The sequence below is a fragment of the Thalia democratica genome, chromosome 8 (assembly GCF_965202585.1).
Source record: "Thalia democratica chromosome 8, ktThaDemo2.hap1.1, whole genome shotgun sequence".
Classification (NCBI taxonomy): Eukaryota; Metazoa; Chordata; class Thaliacea; order Salpida; family Salpidae; genus Thalia; species Thalia democratica.
The window spans coordinates 29,004,890-29,022,455 of NC_139172.1; positions in this window are offsets into that span (position 1 = coordinate 29,004,890).

The window sequence follows — 17,566 nt, forward strand, 5'->3', positions numbered from 1 at the left end:
AATAATTTTGTCTGCTAGAAGGTCTGGATTTGTTTTTGAAAAATATCAATATCCGAACTTTTTTCACTTTTTATTGTTTACAGATTTTAAAAAAATTAAACTTTATATATTCAACATTCTAAAAATATATATTTAACGCATTTGCTTATAATATTGAAACTATCAGAGGCAAAAATACTAGCCTGAATTACCAAAGCTAACATGGGTGAATTTAAATTAGCTTGAGTTAGCCTGAATTTATATGAACAACTTTGTCAATTTTTCATGATAAGAACATCTTAATTCATAATTCATTTTTAGTAAGTGCTAAAATAAACACAATACTGTCTATCAAGCTTGAATACTTGAAAAATAAAATATAAAACAATTTTTTTTGTATTTATAACGAATATATGTATGAATTTATTCTTTCAAGATTTTATCTTACAAAATAAGTTTTGGAAAAATCTTGTCAGTACTTAAATAAATCTTATTCAAGTAGAATTCTATTTGAATAAGATTTATTTTAGCATTGACAAGGTCTTTAACCAAAACTTAATTTGTAAGATAAGTATTAAAAGAATAAATTCATTATTTCTCCTCTAGTAGTTAAGATCTCTTTGTTTTCTAAAAATCAAAACATATAAAAAGTATATGTATAATAAAGCAATAAAATTTTAAAACTAAGATGAGATTTATAAATTACCTAATATAACCTGAATTTTGCACAAATTATTCAAACAAACTTTAAATTGGCATGAAAAATATTTTAACATGCACTGCACAAGTTGACTTGTAATCTCATCAAAACAATAGTTCCTGTGAGTTCTTTTTTGACAGACCTTTTTTCAGAGTTTTACAGTTCAGTAAGAACCAACCACAATGATTAATTTTTAATGAAGGAATTTCAATATTTTTCTAACAGAAAAACAATAAAGTAATGATGTTTTTTATTTAAGTATCTAAACGCCACCAAACTATCAAAAAATCTTACAACTTTAAATTTTAAAACTACATTTGATCAACAAGTTTACAAAGGTATATCAAGTATTTCCAAATAAAAGTTTTTTTTTACTTAATAATTTCATATAGACAGGCTTCCGACTAAAATTTCAAAAAGTTTTTAGGGAAATCCATAAAATATAGCTAATTCTAGAAAAATTATCAAAAAAAAACAATGAGTTTTAAACGTTACATACATATTTTTAAGATACAAAATTAAAATATGTCTTTACCGTTTATAAGCACAGTCTTGATAAATAATTTCTGAAAGTTAGAGCGTTTTTGAGCTCTAATTTTTGTTAAACTAGAAAACTTTAGATAAAATGTATGTATTATAAATAAGGGGGAATTATCCGCTAGGTGGTGCCAAGGAGTCTAAGTTTAGTGTTGAGATTGCAAATATTTAGATTCAAAAAAATAATTAAAATTTTTTGATGTGTTATTCACCAATTGGTGTCACTGTTTTAGCTTTCAAACTTCAATTACCAACCATAAAAAAAAATAATCTATAGGATTTTCTAGAGATTTTCACATACTTTTCAATCTTTTTAAGGATTTAAAGGAATTTTTCAGAATATTGAAATTTCTAGACATTTATAGGGATTTGTAGGGAAGTGGGAACCCTGTACAGAGTTTACATATAATAATAGTAATGAGAAGTGAATAACTAGACTTCTAGTGCTTAAGCTTAAATGAATAAAACATACCAAAGATTTTAATTAAATTAAGTAAAAAAATGCAATACAATATCAATTAAATTAAAACTTATGTTTTTTTTGTCATACTCTTACAGGCTTGCCACTCTTGAGGAAAAAAGCCTGAGCAACCAAAAATTAGTCTGATTGAATATAAATTAATTTAAAATACAACCCTCTATTTAGCTCAACTTTAAAAACTAAAGTAGGAAAAGAATTTCTAAAGTTAGTCGACAAACACTTCCCTAAAAACGGACCCCTCAATGAAATTCTGAACAGAAATACGATCAAAATTAGCTACTCATGTTTGCACAACATAAAATCCAAAATTAGCAAATCAAATCTTAATATCATAAAGGAAAGCAAAAACCAGGAGAAAAAAGAAACAACTTGCAATTGCAGAGTTAAAACATCATGCCCAGTGGAAGGCAAATGCCTTTCCAGAAGTGTTATATACAAAGCCACGGTAACACACAATAACAAAGAACACCATTATATTGTATCTACCGCATGAAACTTTAAAATAAGATACAACAAGCATATATGCATAGGTTTAGAAACAAAAATCTGAGAGAATTGACAAAACTGAGCTCTTTCATTCAGGCTGCCAAATTCAACAAAGAAATGACCAAGAAAAACGTCAAGTGGAAGATAATGCATAAAATTAATCAACGCAAACCGAGCAAAATTTGCTCCCTGTGCAATGTAGAAAGCCTAGAAATAGCATTTGCCGACAAAAAATCATCCCTCAATTCCAAAACTGAATTAATTGGCAAATGCAGACACTTCGCTAAATTTTATTTAAAATCATAACATTGCCATGTCTGTATTTACAAATTTTATAAGTATATTACATTTTTGCTAGCATTTTATTTTACTTCATTTTTATATTTATTGTATTATTGTTGTATTTGTTTTAGTTATTTGTTTATCTATTTTGTACTTATCCAATAGGTTTTTTACTTAATTGGCCATTAAGCATTTTGGAATCTTTTTGTCAATTTAGCAAGCTCATTTAATTTAATCAGTTGTAATAGGAATATAATTAGTGTTGATTAGTAGAATCTAATAATAGTTTATATGGCTTTATACTTTATAGAGTTGTTTAATTTTGATCATTGTGTTTGCATAAAACACTATGTTGAATAAAACTCTCAATCTGAAATTGTCTAATTAATGAATATAAATTAGCCATTTTGCATTAGAGTGCTTAGAAAAAATGAAACCTTTGAGTTTTCAGCTGAAAATTGTTCTATATGTGGCAATTATCTAAGAAATATACTGTGCAAAATTTTAGCTGAGATATGAAACACGTTCATAGAGGGTATTTTTGATTTTCCAAAAACGATCCCAGTATAAAATGTATGGGATCAAAAAATGCAACCTTGAGAATTTTAACTGAATATTGTTTTACATTTTGCAATTATCACAAAAACACATTGTGCTATTTGAAGAAAGGTGCATGTAGGCATTTCTTTATTTTTTTCAAAAATACTTAATATTAATGGAAACTATAAAACGTTACAGAAAAACAAAAAAAAAAGCCTCAATAAAGCTTTCATAATTTTTTATATAACTCTATCAATTTTGTTTTATTCTTCATAAATAGTAAGAGTTTTAATATGTCATGTAACTATTAAGACAACTGAAACCAAAAAATAACTATTTTTCATATTAAAATGTTTAAATTAAAATATGCAATGTGCACAAAAACTCAAGATGTTGAGAACCACTGCTTTTGCCTTATATTTCAAGGTGACCACTCTTTTAGATAAAAAAAAAGGTCGAGTGACTAAAAACTAGACTTAATTTCATCAAGCAAAGCTGAGTTAGTCTTAGTTAATGACAAAATTTTTAAAAATATTGATAAAACTTAAATATCTAAAAATATCAAATTAATAACAAAAGGACTTTGGGCCATAGGAAAGGTGAAGCACTTTTTTAGATATTGATTTTATTTTAAAGATCTTTAATTTAGCTAACAATTTTAAAAATAAAAGAAAGGAAAGTTTTTTTTTCAGAATTTAAAGAAAATCTGCAAGAAATAATTTATTCACCATACGTTTGTATAAGAAATTTTTTTAAATAATTGGTATTTTAAAACATATAATTTTAGCTTTAATATTTAATGTAAATTTTAGGAAAAATAACATCAGACTTCTCCTTTTGGCTTAAGTAAAAACTCAATCTATAAGAAAATAAAGATTTCAAGCCAAAAAACTAGCATGAAATTTTGAAAAATATCTAACGTGTTTGAATTTTGCAAAAAAAATAAAACTAGCCTTAAATGACTGTCCACCTATGAGTTATCCTGAGTGCCTGAAAGTGTGGAAACTTTGATATATACTTGTCCTTAGTTTTTAAATAACCAAGAACAGAACTGTAAATAGATTATTTCCTAATTTTTTGTTACCAAAAGATTATAAAAAATACCTTAGTTATATTTGAATATAACAAGCCCCAAGTTAAACATTTTAACCTAAAAATTACAAAAATTTTGTATTATAAATCTTTCAACCATAAAATATCACAATATTCAAAACTCAATTATCACAATACCATTTAAAACATAAAAAACTAGACTGAGTTTTTTAAAAAACCCAAGCTAGCCTAAAACGGCCTGGAATTATCAAAAAGTTCAAACTAGCCTGAGTGTGTGGCAACCCTGCTCATACCAACTCAACACTACATACAATACAGACTCCTCTTTACATGATTTACTTTACACACTATTGTCTGAATGTTTTTTAAAAAAAAAAATTTTAATTAATTCAGATGAAATATAGAAATAAAGTAATACTTTAATTAAAACATCTTTTATAATTAGTTCTATATTATTTGAATACTTTATTTTTATATGCAAGTAATGAAGGCAAAATTTAAACTTGACATGTTGGTATAAATCATGGTTTTATAATGAGGGCAATATTGCCTTTTTTTGGGCAACTTAATTAAATTAGGGGCAATTTTGAAAGTTTTTGCAGCCATTGAACTTTTATATTGTAGCTTACTATTCAACTAATATTAGCTTTCTATTTAATACTTTACCTTGAGGTAATATTAAAACCAGGTATTACTAAAATGGGCAATATAAAGGGGCAATTACCCTTATCTCAAACACTTTACTCAACCATAAAAAATTGTTCAAAAATTAATTTTTAATAACTAAAATAAAATAAAGTATGAATTTAGTTTTGTTGAGTCCCAAATATAAAAGCGACTGGCCTTTAAGTATATTAGCCCTAAAGTTAGACTGATTGTTTTCTAATTGAAATAGACCAGGAATTTTCAAATATATTTTCGTTTTGTTAACACTTAAAAAATATATAACAACTTTTATTTGATATCTCCCCTTAGTAGTATGTTACTCATTTACTTTTTATTCTTCAAAGTTTCCTAATTTCAGAGTTGCCACTGGCCTTGGAGAAATTTCTTCCATATTTTTGTTTTTTTTCTAATTTAAAGTTAAACAATTAAGTGACTCCAAGTTTATTTCAAAACTAGAGTTATGCACAAGTATTACTACCAGTGCTCTTCAGTCAAAATAAACTTGCAAAATCAATACATATAGCTATATTTATATTTAAAAAACCTAATTGGGCTGTTATTTGTTTCTAAGTAAAGTTAATTATTTTGCTTTTGCTTAACTAGGTATAAGTTAAATAAATTAGTAGATTACGTAAACAAAATTTCATGGTAAAAACTTAATGAAAAAAAATTTAACAAAAAAGACATTATAAAATAAAAAAAAGTAACGTTTGTTACAAAAACATACAAAACAACATACTTTACAAATCATATGGAGAACTTTGTTTATGATTTTTCCAGCTTTTAAGTATGTATTTTACTTGATGTCTACAGGAGTTCAAAAGTTTGTATTTTCTGTAGATTCCGTTTCTTCTTTAAAATTGTTTGGGCCTTTTTTATACAAAGTTTGCAGGTTTCTTTTCCTTGTCTCTTTTTTTGGATTTGTTTGATTTTTTCAGAGAGTCCCATACTCTTGGTTTTTTATTTATTTATAGATTTCTTTAGATAGGTCAGTTGAGTTCTTATATTTTAGATGGTTCTTGCGATCTGGGTTAATCTTAGATGTTGTTTTATGCAGTGCAATTATTTTTCAGATTTTGTTTTCTGTTAGACCTATATATACTTTGTTGTTGTTTTTAGACTTTATTTTGGCTTCATATATGACATTTTCTTCTCTACAGTCATTATTTTTCAATAGAAAATTGTGTATTTTTTTGCAGTTGCACTTTTTTGAACTATTTTAATTGGCTAGGAGGATCTTGGAGTTGTGACATTTTATAATTTTGTAATCAATGGCAATCATGCAGGAGTAGCTGACTTTTACATTATTTTTGTTGATAAAATACTTAATTTTACTCTTTTCACCAAAATGTTTGTTGATTATGTTGATGAAATTTCTTCCAATGTTTGTTTTCATTGCCTTGTTATATGGTGAATTGAACCACAATACTTTTTGTTTTCTATTTTTGTATTTTTTGGTTGTGGTATTATTCTTATCCATGTATTTAATCTCTTTGTTGTATCCACTTCTTTTTAGTGCTTCATTGTGTACGTGCTTTGAAGAGTCAAATAGTTCATTATTGCTCAAATTTGAGTTTGTTACTTTTTGATCATACTTGGTTTTTGCCTGATTCTAAGGTTTGAGTTAACATCTATATATTAGATTTTGTTGTTTGGCTTTCTATATGAATGCAATGTTTAATTTCTTGAATTTAGGTTTAGATCTAAGTAATTTATTTCATGCTGGGTTTTCCAATTCAATTTTGATCCCTATTTTGTTTGCATATTTGGGCATTTTCTTCTTAATTTTTGTGATATCTGATCCACTTGTGTTTTTTTCAAGCACCTAAAACCCATCATCTCTATAAATACCGACTTTTATTCTATTTAATTTATTTTTAAGCCATTTACAGGGTTCGTGCGCGAAATTCCTTTTCATTTAGCCTGACAGAGACCTATTTAGCCTGACATTTTTTCAAAGTAGAAAAAATCACCTTCAGAAGGCATTTTGGGTATCGGGGGGTCTTAATTAGCAAATTAACGCAATAAAAGTATTCACAAAACTACTTTTAAAGAAAATAAAAATTTAAATGAATTATTTTTCAACATCTATCAATCGCTTACCAAGCAACTTGAATATTTTTAACTGGTCATTATAATTTCTGCTTCAATGAATTCATACCTTTATTAAATTTTGGGGCTTAGTTACATCCACCACTTATCACTTATATACAGGGTTCGTGTCAATTAGTACTTGAATTCGTCAATTATAAGTTACATGACTTGACCAGAAGCTTTTATTAAAACAGAAATGTGAATAAGTCTGTAAAAGAAAAACAAAATGTAATTAAACACATCTCTCAAAAACTTTATGTTATCATTAAAGCATCTTAATTTTTTAAATAACTAATTAAACTAATCATGATATAACATAAGTTATTTCAAAGAATCCTATTAAACGAATACATAAAGATAAGTATTAAACACATGATCTGGACTCTAAAACTTATCTTTTCATTAACAACAAAATTTTTAAAATAACTACTCAAACTAAAAAAACAGTTTAAGCTCTTTATGTTATAAACTTGCAAAATATGATTCTACTAATTATGAAACTTATATTTTTAAGCTATGTTTTAGTCTTGTGCTAATAACTTTGAATAAACAGAAAATAAAATATATGAACAAACTGCTAAGAGTATTAATCTAAAAAGTATTTGGTATAAAGTCTTTATATTAGAAAACAGTTTAACCAACTAAGCTCTGAAAAACAAAGCTGATGTAAACAAATTCAAACAAACAGCTAAGTAGTTCAACTAAACTGTAATGTTTAAACTGTACTTTTTTATGAACTTTTATAATTATGACGTATATAACCTACTAAAAACAAAATAATGAAGATTCTTAAAATTATTTTAGAGATTCAACAAAAGGTTTTAAGCACTTATTTTTACAAATACTGACTGATTTTGTCTTTAATAACTAAATGTTTATTTAGAAATAAATTCACATCTCAATTTGATCTTAATTAAAAAAAATTCATGCATTTGAACTGACAAAAACTGAGATTCTCAAATTTTTAAACATAAAAACTGATTTAGCCTGACGTTTTTCAACTTTTTTCAAAAAAACTGATTTAGCCTGATTTAGCCTGACTTAGCCTGACGCGCACGAACCCTGCATTTAGTATGTATAAGCCTACTATTTTACAAATTTTTGCACCATGCTTTCCTTCCATGGTTACTACAAATAGTTTATTGTTGTTGTTTGTTTTGATCCAAATCTGCTGTTGATGATTAAGTACGGGTTTGTTGCATTGATTAGTATTTTGATTTCATGATCTTCTATTTTTCATATAATTGTCCAAAGGTTAAAGTTTTTCTTAGTAGGCCACTGATGCTAAGATAAAAATAGATGATGTCGAATTTAAGCAATAAATAAATTAAGGGCATGGGGAGGGGGGGTAAACACCCTTTTTTGGTTTTTGATTCTATTTTATATAGTTTTTACTAAGCTAAAAAATGCTTTTTACAGATTTAAAAACTTCAAAATAGTTTTTAAGATATAGCCGGTCAAACTCGGAGCCAACAACAGGTTCCTTATAAGAGGCGCAAACTAAAACGGCAAAAATAGACTATTTCACTAAAAATCTATCTTCTACATTTTTTGAGATAACTACCTCAAACTTTCAGGAAATGTTCCTTGATATATTTAGAAAATTCTGTCAGAAGGAATTTTGAAAAAAATTAAAAATAAAAATTTTATATAAAAAATAAACAAAAAAAACAGTTTTTTTTTGTTTTTTTCTTGTAAAATTTTTATTTTTTAATTTTTTTTAATTCTGTTCTAAAGACATTTTTATTTACCTTTATCACTTTGAAATAATATTGTAGAGCAGTATATTGAAAATTGCTTGATAGCTACTTAAAGTTATTTTTTTAGAAAAAAAGAGTGAGCAGTTAAGTTGACCACCTTCCAGCACACTTGTCATTGTGTCATTTAAGTTTTGATGAACAATTCTTTGTAGCTAAAACGTTATGAAGATCTTAGAATTAAGGGCATAGGGGAGTTAAACATTTTTTACAATTTGATCTTACTTTATATAGTTTTTACTAAGCTACAAGATGCATTTTATAGATTTAAAAAATTCAAAACAGTTTTTGAGATATAGCTGGTCAAAGTCCGAGTCAACAATAGATTCCTTATGGGAGGTGCAAAATAAAACTGCAATCAACTAGAAATCACTAAAAATATATCTCCTCCTATGTTTTTTGAGATAACTACCTGAAATTTTGAGGAAATGTTCCTTGCAATATTAAGAAATTCTGTCATAAGAAAATTTTAAAAAATAAAAATTTTATAAAAAAAAAAAACAGTTTTTTTTTTTTTGTTATAAAATTTTTATTTTTTAAAATTTAAAAAAAAAAAACAGTTTTTTTTTTGTTTTTTTTTTTATAAATTTTTTATTTTTAATTAAAAAAAACTTTCAACAGAATTTTATAAATCTATCAAGGAACACTTCCTTAAATTTTGAGGTATCTATCTACCCCCTCCCCCCTATGTTCTTAATTGTACATTGAAGAGTAATCTAGTTGTTTCAACTACTAGTTTTTTTCAATAAATACTAAAGTGACACTTCAATCTTTGTATAATAATTTTTGTTTTAACTAGAAATTTTTGTTTAATTTTTTTGAATAATGATAATAGTTAAAATTACCTAATCAGTGTGCAATAAAACATTGACAGTTCAGCAATGGATGCGTTCAGAGAACTTCAAATAAAAAACATGCATTTATTAATTGATATTTAAACATTTACAGAAAAATTGAAATGACACTTTGAAACAACTTTTGGTAATATCATGTTGAATATAACATTAATACTCTAAATAAATTTATTAGTTTTTATACTTTAAATTTTTAAAACAAAAAAGATCAAAATAGAAAACAATGAATTGATAAATTACCAGAAATATTTTCTAAAATAACAACGTGAGCTTATAATAAAAAACCTTAAACTAAAAAATGATAAATATTTTAGATAGCATAAGTGTAGTTTTGCAATAATATTTTACCAACAAGTTATACTTTTTTATAATAAAATTAAACTACTCCCTTCTTATTTATTATTGATTTCTATGTTGCTTTTTTTGTTGTTGATTTTTCAGAAAAGGCAACAAGAAAAATATGAATGAAAAAGAGCAAAAAAATAATCTTAAGGAAAGAGATTAAGTGGTTCCTGTGGTCAGTAATGGCAGTAATGGGTAAGAAAATAATACAGTTTTTTAAACATCTTTACTAAATAATTTATTATAAAACATTAAAGTTAGTACAAAATGTTTATTCTTTTTTAGTTTGTTTATTTATTTAATATCTATTTTATTTATTATACTTACTTATTTATTTGTTTATTTATTTATTTATTTTATTTTATTTTATTTATTTTTTTTTTTTTGAGTTTTGAACCAAGTTAATACTAAAAAAAGTTGTAGAACACTTATTATTTTATTGATTTTAGTGTTAATGTATACGTATATTTTATTTTTTTTTAATACAAATAGTTACTTTTTTTCCTACTTACAGTTTTTCTTTAGTCTAGCTTTTTTTTTCTAGAACTAAATACTTTAAATTAGATATCGGTTTATCTGATTTTGCAACAGCTGATTGTGAGTTCACACTGGTGGCAGTGATCACATGATTGGATTGTTGATGTGTTTTTTGTTGTAGCGCCGGTGGACACTTACTTGGGGATTTGAGCTTCATCGTTTTTCCCACACTTTGTGGTTTTTGATGTTGAGATTTTAGCCTTGTGAGTGTTTGCCAAATGGCGTGTCACCAAGGGTTTTGTTTTTTGAATAAAGGGTTAGGATTAGTTTTTTATTTTTGGTTAGTTAAACATTTTTGTTTTGTTTTTTTTTTTTTTGTTTTTAGACAGATTTAGTTTTATTTTTAATTAAAAAGTAATTTTTTTTCTTAGTAAATTTAAAAGATAGGGCAGGTGGAATAACACGTGATGAGCTGAAACTCACTTGCATGACCTTCAGAAAACGTTTATCGTTGTAGAGGGGAGAGTGGGTTCTTCTGATGTTTTTCTACCTTTAAAAAAAAAAAAAAAAAAAAACATAATCTATAAGTTTTTATTTTCTTTACTAAAAAAACTAAAACAGTTCAAAACAGTTTTTAAAAGCAAATGGTGTGTAACTGAAAGCCTTATGTCAAACTAATTCAAAAGCCAAAGATGTGAGCCTCTACATTTCTGTTTATTTATAAAAGACAAATTTATAAATTGAACCAAGCATGCAAAGCTTACTTTATTTTAAGTTTCTAGATAGGGAAACTTATTTTCATACAATGGTATATTAAATATGATAAAGTTTGTTATCTGGGACCTGAGTTTAACATGTTACGTCGTTACCTTCCATTACAGGAGTTAGATAACGTTAAATAATATTTGAGTTCAAGTAGTTTAATTAGTAAACTTGTAAGTATAAAACGAATATTATACAAGTAAACTAGCTTATTGCAAAAAAAAAAAAAAAACAGAACAACATCAAATAAAAAATACAAAAACGAAAACTTAAAAAATAACTAGTATCAGCTCAAGAGGGAAATGAGTTCCTAACAGTTTTCTTATGAATTTCTAACATGTTCAGTCACAAAACATCATAAATGTTTCAATATGTAAGTAGTCCAGAAGAAAAAAAACTATAACGTTCAATGTTCAAAAGTTTTCGCTAAAAAATAATTTATAATTTAAGTAGTTTTAAAAGTATGTTTTACTACATTTACAAAAAAAAAGCAGTATAGATATTTCTTAAAGAAATTTTACTAAAAGAGAATCAGAAATTTACAAAAACTTTAAATTATAAACAGATATAGACTTTAAAAATTTTGATGCATTAATAAATAGTTGCTATAGAGTTTCTTATAATACAATTGCTATAACGAACCTTTCAACTTGTCATCTTTCAAGTCTCTTCTAAAGAAAGCATCTACTTAGAATATCTACCGCAAACTCCAGCACAACTTTGTCCACCTTTAATCTTTGCCCATTTCTCACAACTTCCAATTTTGTAACCTCACCAAATTCCTAAAAAAAAAAAAAGGCCTTGCTTTTCATTAAGTTGCTAAAATTACCAAGATTAAGATGAATAAGTAGTTATTTTAACAATACTAAAACAAACGTAATGGACTTAATTGTTTTAAATAAAATCCCAACTCAAAATTTTTACAAAACGTAAGTTCTGAACATTCATTGCAGAATAAAACACCATTTTTTCCAGTTAAATTTTCCTATTTGTTGGCTAGACAGATAAACTAATAATATGTCACACAATTTCTAATGACTTTTCACATTCATTAACTACCACTCACTTAAGAAAAATGCTAGTTAATGAACTATACGTTGTACAACTGTCTTAATTAAACGAATGTAAATGTCATAATTTTTATGTGTGGAACAACTGAACAACAGTTTTTAATACATATGTAAAAAAGTGTGATTCTATAAAATGTTTATTTTTTATAAATTTAAAGTATCATTTAAGTTATTACTATTTGTCTGTCAATTTTAACGATTTTTAAAATTTCAATGTTTTATCAAAACCTGTATTTATATCCACTTATATAATCGATTTTATAAAGCTGACTTATTCAAATAATAAAACTTAAAAACAATTTTTTTGAACTAATCACAGTTTTCGAAATTAACGTAGTTCAAAATAATATGGAGTCAAAAATCATTTTAAAACTTTATTTGAAACTTTTCTTAAAATTAAACAAGTTTAAGCGCACCCTCTTACAATTTTAACTTATTCATAAATAAATATCTCTCTATTGAGGATTTTTACGGTTGAATTAACTATAAAGTAAAAGGAACTATAGAACAAAAATTTTTAGGACTGTGGAAATAACATAAGAAAAATGTAATTAGCTATTTGTGGTGAAAAAGCTGTACGATATTGCTTTGAAATAGGATATGACTATTAGTTTGTTAGGGTCCCAGTCTACCAAAAGCTTGTGGTCTGATGATCTAAGTGACATTATAAGAGCTTTATGTTAACTCTTAGCTTTTCCTTACTAAAACTTTGAAACTTAAATTAAAAATTATGTAATTCAACCAATAATGAAGTTTTATTTTATATATATACTATACTTAAAAGAGCATGCAAATCATTTTCAACAACATCTTAAGCTAAAAGTATTAATTAGTATAGAAGTTGTAGCAAAATATACAAACTACTGAAGTTACAAAGAAAAGGTCTTTTTGCAATCGAACTTTTTTGTTTAAAACTAGCTAGTATTTATTTTTGCTCTAACTAGAACAAGTAAGTCAGCTATTTATGTAACGAAACTATCCAATTGATATAAATTATATGTACATTTGTACTGAAAAAATATTGTTAAAAAAATATTATATATATTTGTTACGTTAAATACTATTAAAACTTACTAAAAACTGCAATATTATGCAGTTTTAATATAAAATTATCTTTTATATTAATTATCTTAATTTATTTTTATGACTCTAGCTTGTTCAAATACTTAAATTTTTCAAAAAATTGTTAATGCAGGTATTCGTAATTTAGTTATAACAAACTAGCATATCAAAAGTTATGATTCCCAATGTAAAGTCTTTGATTTTGTATGAAAGTCGTATTTGCAATCAGGATGAGTTTGATATTGTTGTTTTTGGGGGAATAAATAAAACTGGTTGCACAAATGAAATTGTTACAATAAGTTGCCCTGATCTTAAAACTTCTGTTCAACGCAGTCTAACTTTACCAAGTTACTTGAGAAAAACAGTTTTGATTGGTTCTGAGCTTTACACATTTGATAGTGTCTTTAACAATATCGATAGAATTTACAAAAACATCTTCGAGGTGTATTCTACAAGGACTAAAGTCTGTAAAGAACTGAAATTTATAGGCAACAAACGAAATAATTTTAGTGTTTGTTCATTTATGAATTGTGTTTATCTAATTGGCGGTTGTTCTCCAGATTTTAAATATACAGCAGAATGTTATAAGTATGAAGCAATGAACGATGATTGGCGACAAGTAGCAATGTTGCACAAGGAAAGGTGTCTTTCAGCCTGTTTAGTTTATGAAGGCAAAATTGTTGTCACCGGAGGATACAGTGAAAGCGGGCGTTTGAAGTCAGTAGAAGCATTTTGTCATCATGAAAACAAATGGAACATTTTACCTGATATGATTAAAAGTAGACATGGTCACTCTTCATTTACATTTGATAGAAGATTGTTTGTGACTGGTGGAAGAGGCAGAATATGCTCTGAGACCTATGATAGTATTTCTAGAAAGTTTACAATGATGAGTAAAAAGCTACCCTTTGATCCACATAATGAATATAAAATAGGGTGCTTTAATAAAAATTTAATTATTTTATGCGCATGTTTTTGTTGTGATAAAGATTGCGGCTATGATAGTCCTAATAAACTACATGTTATTAGTTTTAAATCTAAAAGCTGGATTAAAAACGAAATAGTGCTTGAACATGATTTGGGGGAAGCAGACTTTCATAAAATACCCAAACAATAGAAAAACATAGTATTAGTTAATACAATGTTCTTCTTTATCTATAAATTTAACTGTTTATACTTTACTCAGTTTAAGTTGTTTTGATATACATTAAGTTTATAAGTTTTAAATATGTTTACTAAATTTATTCTGCATTTGTGTTTGTGTAAAGACTAAAGACCAATAAAGAAATAAATAAGCGAATTTTATTTATTTATAACTGCTGTATACCCAGTAAAATACTTTTGTATAAAATTATGTTATAAATTTCTAACTCGTATTTTGGTTAAATTCAGCAATAAAAGACCAAAAAAACTTGAGGTTTAGACAAAGTTCAACCCAATTCAAGCGCTTTTTAATTAAATCTATTCATCTTTTGTAAGTTACATACTTTTTTAAACTAAAAAAACTAAACTTTTATTAAGCTATTTACTTTTCAGATCTTTTAACAGAAGGTTAATAAAAAGGTTGTGTTTTAAGGTTAGATGTTTAGCTACTTTGTTAAAGTGTTTAAAACGGTATAACATGCATCGCTCAAAATCTTATGTTACATTCTAACTTTTACAAATTAAGAATAAAAATAACAAAAAGTGTTTCAATCAAACTCTATAATTGCCTAACGCCTGTTTATCCTGTCTTTAGAATTGTAACATAATTTCCCTGATATCCTTAGCATCAGCAAAGTACCTTTCTGGAGACAAGCCCGCTTGTTATCAAGTAAAACTATTTTTCAAGCAGTAAAACATAAGTAGTGTTTCTAAACAAAACGTTTTTTTTATTTGTTTAATTATTTAAAATTAATCACTTATAAAAACAAAGGTAATTAAAACATGGTTTGGTATTCAATATAAAACTTTAATAGTCTTTTAAAGTGTGTGTAATCCAATTTTTAGTTCACTTAAACTCGTTTGAATGAAGCAGTTTGCCTAGACAACCAAATTAAAAACTTAAAAAGTTCTCATTAAAATTAGTATTATTAAAAAGGTTGGGTTAAATCACTTTATTTTTTTCTAAATAAAAATTTATTAATTTTTGATTTTTAAAAAAACTAGCAACAAAAAATATTTTTTAATATAAACTTTAAAAAAGTATAAAAGAGTTTTATTGTTTACTATATTGTACTTAAGTTATCTTTGCTAGTAAAAAAACAGAAAAAAAACTTTTTTTATGAGATACTATTTATCTTAACTTTTTAGAAAATGTTTTTACTAGACACAAATCTTTTTTTACGTGTGCTTAACTTTAGGCATAAACAATAATAGCTTTTTTTATAACTTCCGATTCTATAATTCTATATTTATTTTTTCATTGATACTACATATCAACTTTTTTTTGATAAACTTAAAGTACTAAAATTCATAGAGTATTGTTTTACAGTTTATTAGTTTTTAAGAATTTTCTCAATCGCGTTTATTCGAGCGATTGAAAATTTTTAGGTAAAAAAGTAATTTATAATAATGAAAGCACATAATTAAAATTTAAACAAATTTGAAATATTTTTTTTTTAGATATATAAAAACAAAATCACAAGATTTAACTACTCTGTATAACTAAAAAAAATTTAAATATAAGCTGGTCTAGTTAAACTTTAACTTTTTAATCATAACAATAAACGTAGTTTTAATATATATTTTTTGGAAAGTAAATTTTAACTTTTAAAACTGAAGCCATGACGGTTTAAATCAATAGAAAAAAATTAGCATTTCAATTTTTAAAAACATGTAGTCTTGTTGAGTTAGAAGAAAGTTTTGGAATTTTTGTCGAGCTCTACCGCCAAACTGTTTACTTAGCTAATTTCCGAGTGTGTTACGTTGGGCGTTAGCAAGATAAGTGCCTCACACTTTATATACAGTGAACTTGTTTGCTTTACCTTTAGTAAGCTGCCAGTGGTGATCATTTAAATTGGCAGAAAGTATGCTAAATGTCACTGGAACCTGGTGTGATTAACTGCACTGTTGTTATTCAGTAAGATAACTTTTATTAACAGATTGAGTTTTATCTATGAAAAACAGATTTTGTTTTGATTTTTAAAAGAGATTTTTTTTTGCAAAATGTAGGAGCTTGAGTACACACAGCTTAGTATAGAAGTAGTTAAATAATCTCGCTACAATATTCTAGAGTGATTTTTTTTAAGCAAGTACCGAATTGTACTTTTTTATTGTTTACAAAATGGTTGATGTTCTAAAAAATGTTTTACATGTAAAATAAATAATAATAAAAGTACTGTAACCAACTTAGATACTTAAAGATGTTTTGCACAGTAACACTGTAGATTAAAAGACCATAGATAAAAACTTAAGTTTATTTCAGTGACAGTTTATAGATAGTTTTTTAAAGATTTTTGTTCTGTAAAATTAAAATGTTTTCTAAGCATATTAAAAGTAAGTTAACAAACAAAACTTTTGTGAAGCATATTTAAAGTTCATAAACAATTTCATATGGAGTTTTCGGTTAACTATAACAATTGCAATAGTATTAAGATAAGTGCCTCACACTTTATAAACATTGAACTTGTTTGCTTTACCGTCAGTAAGCTGCCAGTGGTGATTATTTAAGTTGACAGAAAGTATGCTAAATGTCACTAGAACCTGATGTGATTAACTGCTTTTGTTTTTTTTTTAAGCCAGCAAGTTTGACTAACAGATTGTGTTTTATTTATGAAAAAAATATTTTTTAAACATGAAGTATTTTTGATTTTACAGTTGCAAATGACTTACTAAGAAATTTCTACATATTTAAAAACTTCAGTATATTTGAAACTGCAACTATATAAGAAACTTACGTATTATTTGACTATTTTAGCACAGTAAATATTAAAAAATAACAAGTAAAAAAATATATTTATGTTACAGTGAGATTTTTAGAAAGACTACCTACACAATATTTTACTATAAAGTCTATTTTCTCCAGTTTTCAGTTTTGCTTAATCTTTTAAATGTTTAAAATCCATTCTACTTGGTAAACAAATTTTTTAAAGCTTTGGAATTTACCTTTACTTCAGTTTGTTTGCAAAAAGTCTAAACAAACAGAAATTGTCTTAAAATCTCCTTTTTCGTTTCTGCTCTAGCTCTTAAAAACAATAAAAACAATCTCATATGGGGTTGCTATTTAGAACGACATTTAGAACTTTTTTAAGCACTTTTTCAATTTTTTTTAAATGTCAAACAATAAACCTTAGTTTTTAGTATATTATTCAAAAGTATAACTGTAGTTTGATGTTATAAGTATGACATGATTATTTTTCTATTAAATAAATATTTTTACAGTGAACTGTAAGTTGCAATTGTTGATTTAACTATAGTAAGAATAATGTACACATCTAAAGAAA